At 35.7% G+C, this 9,724-nt stretch overlaps 1 protein-coding gene across 2 annotated transcripts in view; it reads left to right on the plus strand.

Annotated features, from left to right (window-relative positions):
- The first annotated feature begins 2,207 nt into the window (after positions 1-2,207).
- Positions 2,208-9,724, plus strand: part of LOC108630325 (octopamine receptor beta-2R) — a 39,552-nt gene continuing 32,035 nt past the window's right edge. For both annotated transcript variants that reach the window (XM_018033548.1, XM_018033557.2), the window contains exon 1: positions 2,208-2,273. The gene's annotated coding sequence lies outside the window, so the exon portion shown is untranslated. The remainder of the gene's footprint in view (positions 2,274-9,724) is intronic.

The raw sequence follows: 9,724 nt of genomic DNA on the forward strand, positions 1-9,724 counted from the left end.
GATTTTATTTGAAAAAATTGCAAAAATACTGGCACAGTACATGTTTGAATAGTCATTAGTAAAATACTCATTAGTAACTATGAAACAAAGGTGTATATACAATAAATACAATTACTATTATATTATGACCATACAACAAATAATTTTGATTAAATTAAACATTTATTATTTTCAAACGAATTTTCTGCATGTTGAATCATAAAATTGTAAATACATCAGTGAGGTAAATGCGACAGGGGAGGATTTAAATCGTTTAATTTTGAGTTTTATTCCCGGGGCAAGATTTATATTTTATTTACTTCATTCCATCAGGCACTTGCTGATGATCGCTAGCTTTGAATATTACATGAAAGAGTGCTGTCTGAGGAGCCCTGGAAGAGTCCCGGCGGGGGTTAAGTTGGTTCCAGCATTCGAGGCGGAGAATTTCGTAGAGGAAATGGAAGTCGAACAAGTGTTTGTCTTAAGGATAGCTGTCGAAAGAGCTGGCATTACGAAACGCAAAGATTGGAAGAAAATACTAAACGTAATGTAAGATCCAGATGGTAGAAAACGATAGAGCGAGAACTTCTTGTTAAATCTGATAGTAGAATGATTTTCTAACATGATAGAAGTATAAGTTCCGATGGAAAGTAAAATAATTTTCTTCAATAATAGAAATAAAAATTTTAGCGAATAATAAATGCAGTTTGTATTTTCCCCACTTATAAAAATTGTACTCATTGGACACAAATGAATGTGTTAAATTGTTTTGTATTCGCTTCATTTTATTTCGGAATGGAATTAATTAATGCTTTTCTTTTTTAACGTTCTCTTGATTCATAGTTTATTTAGTTAATTAACTTGTATTTCGCCTTATCTGCGTTATCGGTTGTTCCGACGGAAGTACAGATGTATATCAGTAGTGTAGATAATGAAATTCATACACATGCAATACATACCTTTAGAAGAGAACAGAAATGCATCGTTACAGAAGAGAGAGCGTTTAGATAGAAAGTACTTTTGTAACGGAGAGATAGAATCGCATTAGGACAATGGGAGCGCGGATAATAGAGTTTTTCAATGAGAAAAAAGTTGCTCTGTAGTAAACGAAAATCAATTTTGAAGCAGAGAATTTGTCGGGTGCTCTTCTATTTCAGCGATTCCTGAACGTTGAAAATTGGGGGGAAAAAACAAGAGAGAGAAACAAGAGAGATCATAATTTCACGTTATTTAAAATTAAAATATTTAACAATTTGAAGCTTCGGGTATTTAAAATGAAAAATGTATATTGGCGAAGCTGCTGCCTAAAAGCTTGAATATTTCATGTTATGAAATTCAACGTTTGGAAACGTTTCCATTTGAAATTTCGTTCGATTTAAAAACACGCGTTAAAAATTTCCACGAGCCTACATAAATGTGAAATTTTAAACTGTACGTTTCATGTTCCCTATTGCGAACGTAGGAAATGACAAAGCTTGACTATACGCAACAATTAAGTAAATTAACACGTGTACAATATCTTAGTCTAGTTTTGTCTAGTTTTAAAGATATGGAATTTCTTGAACGTACGTAGATAATTGCGATTGTTTGCATGTAAACAGCGGAATGAGTACGCGGCAATAACAAAAGATATACTGATCGGTGAACACGTAATAGATTCCGGTAATTAATCTGAACACTGTGCGCTGGTAGCGCACGGGGAATGCCGGACGGGTAATTAACAATGGCACAGTGTCAGGCTGTCCTCCATGATTAAAGAGCGATTCACGTGAAACGCGCGGATTTTATTCGACGTTCGTTTCACCGAGAGAATCGTGCGCTTCAAGTGAGTGAGGATTCGAGTGAACGAAGGAATGAATAAAAACTCGCCAGTCTCTTTCATCAAACTTTTCTCTGATGTTAATTGATATCGTTCTTTATGCTGAGTCGAATAAAAGAGTTCTGCGATATGTGAATAACGTGTAGAATAAATCTATTCCATGCATATCAAATGAATAGGTGAAAAAGCTCGCTAATTATAATGGTCTTATTAAATTTTATATGTACTTTACATGACTCTTTGTATGCATTTAAATGAGCAAGTTTTGAACAGGGTGTATAATTTATTTATAATTAAAATAAGGAAGAAATTTTATTTTATATTAAATATGATGAAAGAATACGTATGCAAAGAGAGTAATAATTACAATTCTTTTGGAATAATTAATTAATTGATAATTTCTCTTTTTCCAGATCCTGTTTGGATATTCAAGCATTGGATCAAAGAGCGTGTGCATGAACATTCTGTGTTATTGGTAAGTTTTCATAATTGGTTCACAGAAATAATTTCATTACTTATTTGATATCTGTACACGCTGTTATGCTGAGTAATCATATTGTTACAAAATCCTAACAGATACTCATGATAGATGATCAGATGCATACTCAATACAGATCATACAGATATTTCAATGCATTAAACAAGAATAGTAATAAAGCAATATTTCAAACAGTTCTGTATTTCAGCAGTATGGCAATGGGAACGTGGATAGAATGTTATTAAATATGTGTCATAGTGTGATTATTGAATTCTTGTAAATTCTTCGCTTATATGAACCTATACGTATTGTCTTCCTGAAAAGCAAAACCAACATTAATATAAAATAGATGTGTTAAAATTTTAGTTTTTTTAATGAACTGATATGTATAATGATTAGTATCAATAACCATTGTGTCCATCTCTCGTGCTCTCAAACAATTTATTTTATTATAACTTGATTGACATTAAAATTAATTAGTTTGTAGTACTTATCATCTTTCATGGGTATCATTATGAATTATCCAATATCAAAATTAATTAGATATCCTTTCATCCCACAGTTTGGTATCAGAATTAATCAGTGTCAAAATTAATTGGTTTAGTGAATTGAATGCAACGTCATAAAGAGGATTCAAAATTCCAGGAAAATTCCAATGGAACGTTTGTTTTAAATCACTGTAACGTTGTCTCGCTTGGAGTAGCATGTACATATCTACTTTACGCGTATAGATAGAAGAGAGTTAGGTATACCTCTCAAGTGAATAATGGCCAATCGAATAGTCATAGGTCATAATAAAACGAGCAGTTGTCGCGGACGTGTAAGCGCCTCTTTAGCACATGTCACAGTGCTCTTTAAACGTTGCCATTAACGAGCCATTCCGCGGTTCCGTTTTAACACCAGCATCCTCTCTCTAGAATCTGTATTTGTTCGTTCCGAGCCGAGGATGACTAACGGGAGAAATTTGATTACGAACGACAAATTGCGAAAATAAATTACTTGAAAGACGCGTCTGACACAATGCGAGCTTAAAGAGAGCTGCTTATTTGTCTTCTATCCGATTGACAGTGTTTGGTAGTCTTAATCGAAGATGTTACGAACGGATAGGGATCTAAATAGAGATCTTAGAGGCTGCCGTTTGCTTCCTCTCAATCATGCTTTGTGAGAATATAATTTTTTATTTATCGATTACCTATCAAAGAATATCTGTCTTTTTGTTAACATTGTATTGCAGAGCAGTTCATTTTATACTACCACTGCATTTAGATCAATTATATAAATAGTTCAGTATGTTTCGCAATATCAAATTCCGTTTCATGTTCTTGAATAACACAACATGTAATATTTATAAGTCTGTTTCTATACATTTTCATAGAATTATCTTTATTCGAAAATGTGCATAACTTTTCAAACACCGTTCACATTCTCCGAACGTCTTCGTAACTAGAATTATCATCGGACAATTTCCCAGAAAATTGCTGAACGTTCAAGAAACAATTCCATCTTCCACTAACAAACTTCCACAGCAGTCAGACTCACGCTCGCAGTATATAGAAGTTGTTACAAGCCCCAATCAAGGAAGAGCTTCACGGACGGACCGAGAATTACCAATGGCTGTGTCCGTTCGCGAGTCTGTGCTCCTTTGAGGAGAGCATGAAGCCGATCTTCATGATTTCGAATTGAATTTCTGTCGTGTTACACAGTAACACAACCGCGACTTTCCGGCGATTATAGTCCTTATCCCTTTGTCGGTTAACTGGATTCGCCCACATCTCCTCTCGCTGGTATTAGTGGATCCGACTTGCTTAATTCCTCTCGGTAATTACCACTCCGTGTTGATACTGACCGACGACGACAGCGAAGTGTCGCGTGCCTCCAGCGATTATGCTTCTCTGGTCACTTGATTAGATAGTTGCCTGTCTTAATTACTTTATGATTGACTGGATTCACTTTGCTCTGGTAACACGATAAAATTATTGATCGTTTCGAATTCAATAAAGCAATCCAGCAAATTTAAAAGGCAATTTCAGAAATGCTGTTCTACGAATAATAATTTTCATAAATAATAATTTATGATTCAATGCAAATGTAAACAGCATTGGAAAATTTCATGTAATTATGAAATTGATGAAGCGTGTTCATAATATTCTGTGAAATTTATGTCTGCGTCTGCGTTACATCCGGAATTTTGTTAATTAGCATCCGTAACAAATTTTCAGGGATGTCAACTTTATGAAATGTAACTGGGAAAGAGAATTTCTGAGAAATGGTTCCGCCAGTCGCGTTATTTGTACAAAATTTTTATGCATAACTTGCACAGGTCCGTTTCGTATTAATTAATACGCCAGTGCCAAAATAAAAGCATCGCTCTCGTCCAAATGAAAAATGTTACAATTTCAGAAATGCTGTTCTACGAATAATAATTTTCATAAATAATAATTTATGATTCAATGCAAATGTAAACAGCATTGGAAAATTTCATGTAATTATGAAATTGATGAAGCGTGTTCATAATATTCTGTGAAATTTATGTCTGCGTCTGCGTTACATCCGGAATTTTGTTAATTAGCATCCGTAACAAATTTTCAGGGATGTCAACTTTATGAAATGTAACTGGGAAAGAGAATTTCTGAGAAATGGTTCCGCCAGTCGCGTTATTTGTACAAAATTTTTATGCATAACTTGCACAGGTCCGTTTCGTATTAATTAATACGCCAGTGCCAAAATAAAAGCATCGCTCTCGTCCAAATGAAAAATGTTTTTTGAGCTCACCATTTCGTACAATTTTTTCTGAAAATAAATTTGACGCAAATTCGATCATTAACATTTTATCAAAAATTTGTCCAATTAATACCGTTAAGGATAGTCATATCGAATTATATCTATATGTTTCTACAAACAATGCTCATATCTTTAATCTCAATAATTTCATTTATAATAATTGGTCTTATGCAAAAGTAAATGAAAAACTTTAGAGAGACGTTAGCAGTATAAATGGAAACTTGTGGTAAAATCGATGTCTGGTACGAAGGATGGGAATAGAGTTTCACAATGAAGTAAAATAAATGGAAAACTGAATGCCTAGAAAATGGAAGAAGTTAGAACATACTTAGACTCAGAGAATTCACGAGATATTTCGCAGGAAATAAAATTGTGGTGGTTTTGAAAAGTTCGTAAAATCGGACCGAAACTTTTCAGATATCTACTGCTCTTATATCTATGTAAGCTGGTCGAATCGAATCGCGTTTGGCAAATATTGAAATTTCTAGAACACGGGGAGAAAATGGCCGATGCCGTTCGAGAGAATCACAACAGGTGTTCAGGAGTCGATCGAACAGTTCGTGGCGGATGATGCCTTTGAAATCAAGTCGGAAGCACGGATTTTCCGCGCGGCTCACATGCAAATGCGTCTCTTCCGATGGGCGAATCGCGTGTAAACGTTACGTCGTCGCCATGAGCCGTGTCCTCGTGCTCGCTAATCGATTCTCACACGGATAACTCTTCACTTCAAATCATTCATTCTTTCAAATGTATTAATTTCCGTTCGACGTAGTATGATTGTACAAAAGAGACTGAACCACAAAACTGGACTGCTTTTGAAACTTCAATGTGGAAAAACATTTTGATTCAATGTTCCATTCAGTATTTCCGGTTGTATCTTTCAAATAAAATTGGGTGGTTTTTATAGAATTCTTCATAGAAGGAAATATTTTTAATCATCGAGAATCATGAAATATTTTTTATTCCACTTGCAATATTTCATTCTCTTTATCTTCTATACGTATAGTATATACATAGTCTTGTGTCTTTACATATTCAAGAGCGCGCTATTTTAGGCACGCTTCCCACATTCATTTTGTCCAGTCCAACCTTCTCTGACAAAAACTGATTGCACTTCATTATTGCAATTTATGTTACAATCACACGTATAGTTGGGACATTCCTGTAATATTCACGCATTGCACAAATTAAAGACGCATTTGGTTTACTTATCAAAATATGTAGTCTATAAAGTAACGTCAGACCCTCAAATAAAAAAAATTCAATGAACATTTTTCTCGATGTGCAACAACGACGTCGATCGATGGACGCGTTCGGCCGTAACGTGGCTTTGCCGAGAATTCACCCGCCTCATTATTGTTGTCCTGTTGGTGAAATATGTGTCCTCGACGGAGCAAAAAAATTTAATACCGTTCGCCACGTCGCACCGTGCCGCGTTGGGGAGAATTTCATCGAGGAAAGGGGTTGGAAGCGAGGGAAGTCGTCGGGAACGTCTAGCTCCGGCGACGCTATTTTCTTCACGCCTCATTCGTTCCATCTTTATTTCAAACCGTTTATTTCATCAACGGTTACGTTCACGTTATCTTGCTACCCGAGTACTTCAGCTATATTTGATATCGAGAAATAAATAAAAATTGTCTGTTGAAAATAATCAATGGCAATTTACTGTTTAATGATTCTGACGGACGAAATCCAAGTCCGCATACCAATGACAGTAAAAATTGAAATTAAAATTCCGTCTGAATCCTCGATGGACTTTCACGGTCACGACGCGTTCCGCGTGTTACAAAGCTTCGCGTTTCCACTTCGGTTGAGTTAAGGGAATTGCGGCGCAGTCGCTTCAGCTATCGACGTTAGTCGGCGAGCAATTACCGATTGCCCTCAAGTTCTGTGTTCTTGAGGAACACGTCTGACAGAATTGGCGACAACATAATTGAATATCGTTATGCCGAGCTTAAGTAATGCCTTCGAACATGATGACAGCGTCTCGCTACGTCCAAATGAACCCGTCGCGTCGCCTCGCATGGCAAGCCTCGCAAATTAGTCTATTTCACGGTGGTTAGGTAGTGTGCAGTGCAATTCGATTGAACGTCAATGAGCTTGTTCACTTTCTCTAGTAATATCATTGCCCTTCGCAAATCAATTCTTGAATGAAATTATCAATATTTTAAAAACAGTATAATAATTATTTATTTATAAACTGTCAAAAGAATTTGAATGATTAAATCGATTATAATGTTTGCATGATCAAAATTGCAATGAATTTGAGATTATTCGTTCGTCGATTAAATAATTTATGCAATAAAAATATATATTATTAAATATTTCTTGTATACATTTTATTTGAATAGGTTTCATTTGAAGATTTTCATTGTGTAATGTCAACGAATGTTTACAATTGTCAGCGAGGTCGCTTTGATTTTTCCTCATATAGAACTTCCAATAATGAGTACATACGTGTAAGGCCAAGGGCGGTCTTTTTATAGTTTTCGTGTGCTATAGCTTCAGCTCGCGCTTAATGAGTCGATAGACCTGCTACTCGTGGCACTGATAGCAATAAAGTATTCACGAGTTCTCTATTTAATGAATTATATTTTAAAACAAGCTTGCTACGCGGTTGAAAATAGGCAACGCTAACGCCGCTCGTATCGTAATGGCACTACTTGCTACTTGCGGTTGCGGCTTTATTATTGTATGACATCAGTGTGCTTAGAAGTCTCGTAATCTGTCTACGATAGCCATTGCATAACTATGTATAATGAATGACTTCTGGTATTAACGGCCATAAATAACTTCTCACTATTAATTAATTATTAGTTATCGTTGAATCGAATTACTTTGTAAGGTCACAATAAAGTGCATTTTCACACTGTTCTATTTCAAACTTGCTTTCTATTAATCAGGCTTTTATTATGACTTTATACGTACAGTTATAGATACTAGATTCTTATTTTAATTTTGTTACAACTACTTCAATTCAGATATCTCGCATAGCTTCGTAAATAACACTCATTTTTCTTTTCTTAGATTGTATTTTAAAGTAAAGCTGCACAGTCTGTCTATAACTGGCATTGGAATCTAAAAACGTGATACAGTCGTTTGTAATTTTCATTACTTTCTTAATTCTTATTCAAATCAGTGCGATTCGCTGTTAGCTAGAAATGCTTCTGCCTTCTTGAAGATTACACTTCGGAATCGGAAGCGTGTTCGCGTGCGCGGGGTCGATTCGCGGGGTCAAATCGATATGCATTCAGAGCGAATCGGAACGAGCACCGATTGTTTCGTCCGCGAATTGATTTGCCGCGTTAACCGCTTGCCGACGAATCGTTCGATGATTCGATTTTCATTGCATAGGTCTCACAAACAGGATCCACATACGTCTGTTTCCCATGCTAGAGAACTTTCATCGTTCCTACGTGACATGTTTGAAAATCAGCAACAAATAAATATGCAACAAACTTTTGTAATTTAAATATTCATATTGTTATTCATTATTAAGAAAAGAAAAACACTTTCTTCATATTATGTGTCTAAAAATAATCAAGAATCTCTTTTTATCGTATGAAAAAAAATCTCACCGTGTCCGATAACGAAAAATTGGATTAAAAACCGGTATTGGCATAATTTACATATAATTATCGTTATCTTTATGCGGCAACCTGGGAAGAACCCCAATAATGTAATGAGAAACGACGAGACCGTTCCGTTTAGAACCCTCGAAAGAAGCAATAACAATAAAATATTACGCCTCCGAGGCAGACAATCTCGTAAAGCAACCCGTGATCGCGCCGCTTCAGACTCACCGGGGAAACTGGAACGAATCCGCGATTCTTATCGCGATTTATTCCCAGAACTTTGGAATCGCGTTCAACCGTTTTTTAAAATCAGCAAGAGGGGTGAGAAGCATGGATTCGAGGCAGGATAATCTAGCGGCTTCGAGATTGGCATAGCTTGTACGGTTTCTCTCTGATACAAAAGAACCGATTTGAATATCCAATAAATTTGAATAATTCCAATACATTTGAATAATTTGTAAATTTGTATGAACGTCACAGTTTCGATTAAAGTGATGTGCGATTAATTTTATGATTATGGTATACCGTACAATAGGTCAGACTGATTTAATGTTTACTGAAATAATATTTCTTCTCAGACTGCAGAACGATTTGTGAAAGAATAAGGAAAAGTATGAAATTAAAATTTATTGAACGTAAAAAAATATAGTTATGACTTTTGATAATATATATTATTTCTCTATAAAATAATAAAAGAGATCAGAGAGAAGTGATCTGTTAAAACACTCTTCGATTTGGTTTCAATTTCACTCTCTGCACTGATAACGTCGTCGTAACTGTAGAGTAGAATGAAAAAATTCTTCACGGATTTTCCCTATCACCGCCGACCAGCTGATAAAAAGGAGAGGCCGCGGGATGCGAAAACCTGTTAATCCTCCCAAGTAGATTGAGAGTTGCACTTAGACAATGGAAAACTGTCTTAGGAGGGTAATCCAATCTAGCTGCTACTCTGTCAAAGTGCTCTGAGGTGAAGTCGCAAGACGGAGGACCGTTGCTGATCGCAGCCTGTTTTAGCGTCCACCAAATCGGGGACAATCTTGCCGCTGTTCTGACGAATACATATGTGTAACTCGATGTTCATTTTGTTAAAAT

This window comes from Ceratina calcarata, unplaced genomic scaffold (assembly GCF_001652005.2).
Source record: "Ceratina calcarata isolate Rehan_Ccalc_2016 unplaced genomic scaffold, ASM165200v1 scaffold141, whole genome shotgun sequence".
NCBI classification, from domain to species: Eukaryota; Metazoa; Arthropoda; class Insecta; order Hymenoptera; family Apidae; genus Ceratina; species Ceratina calcarata.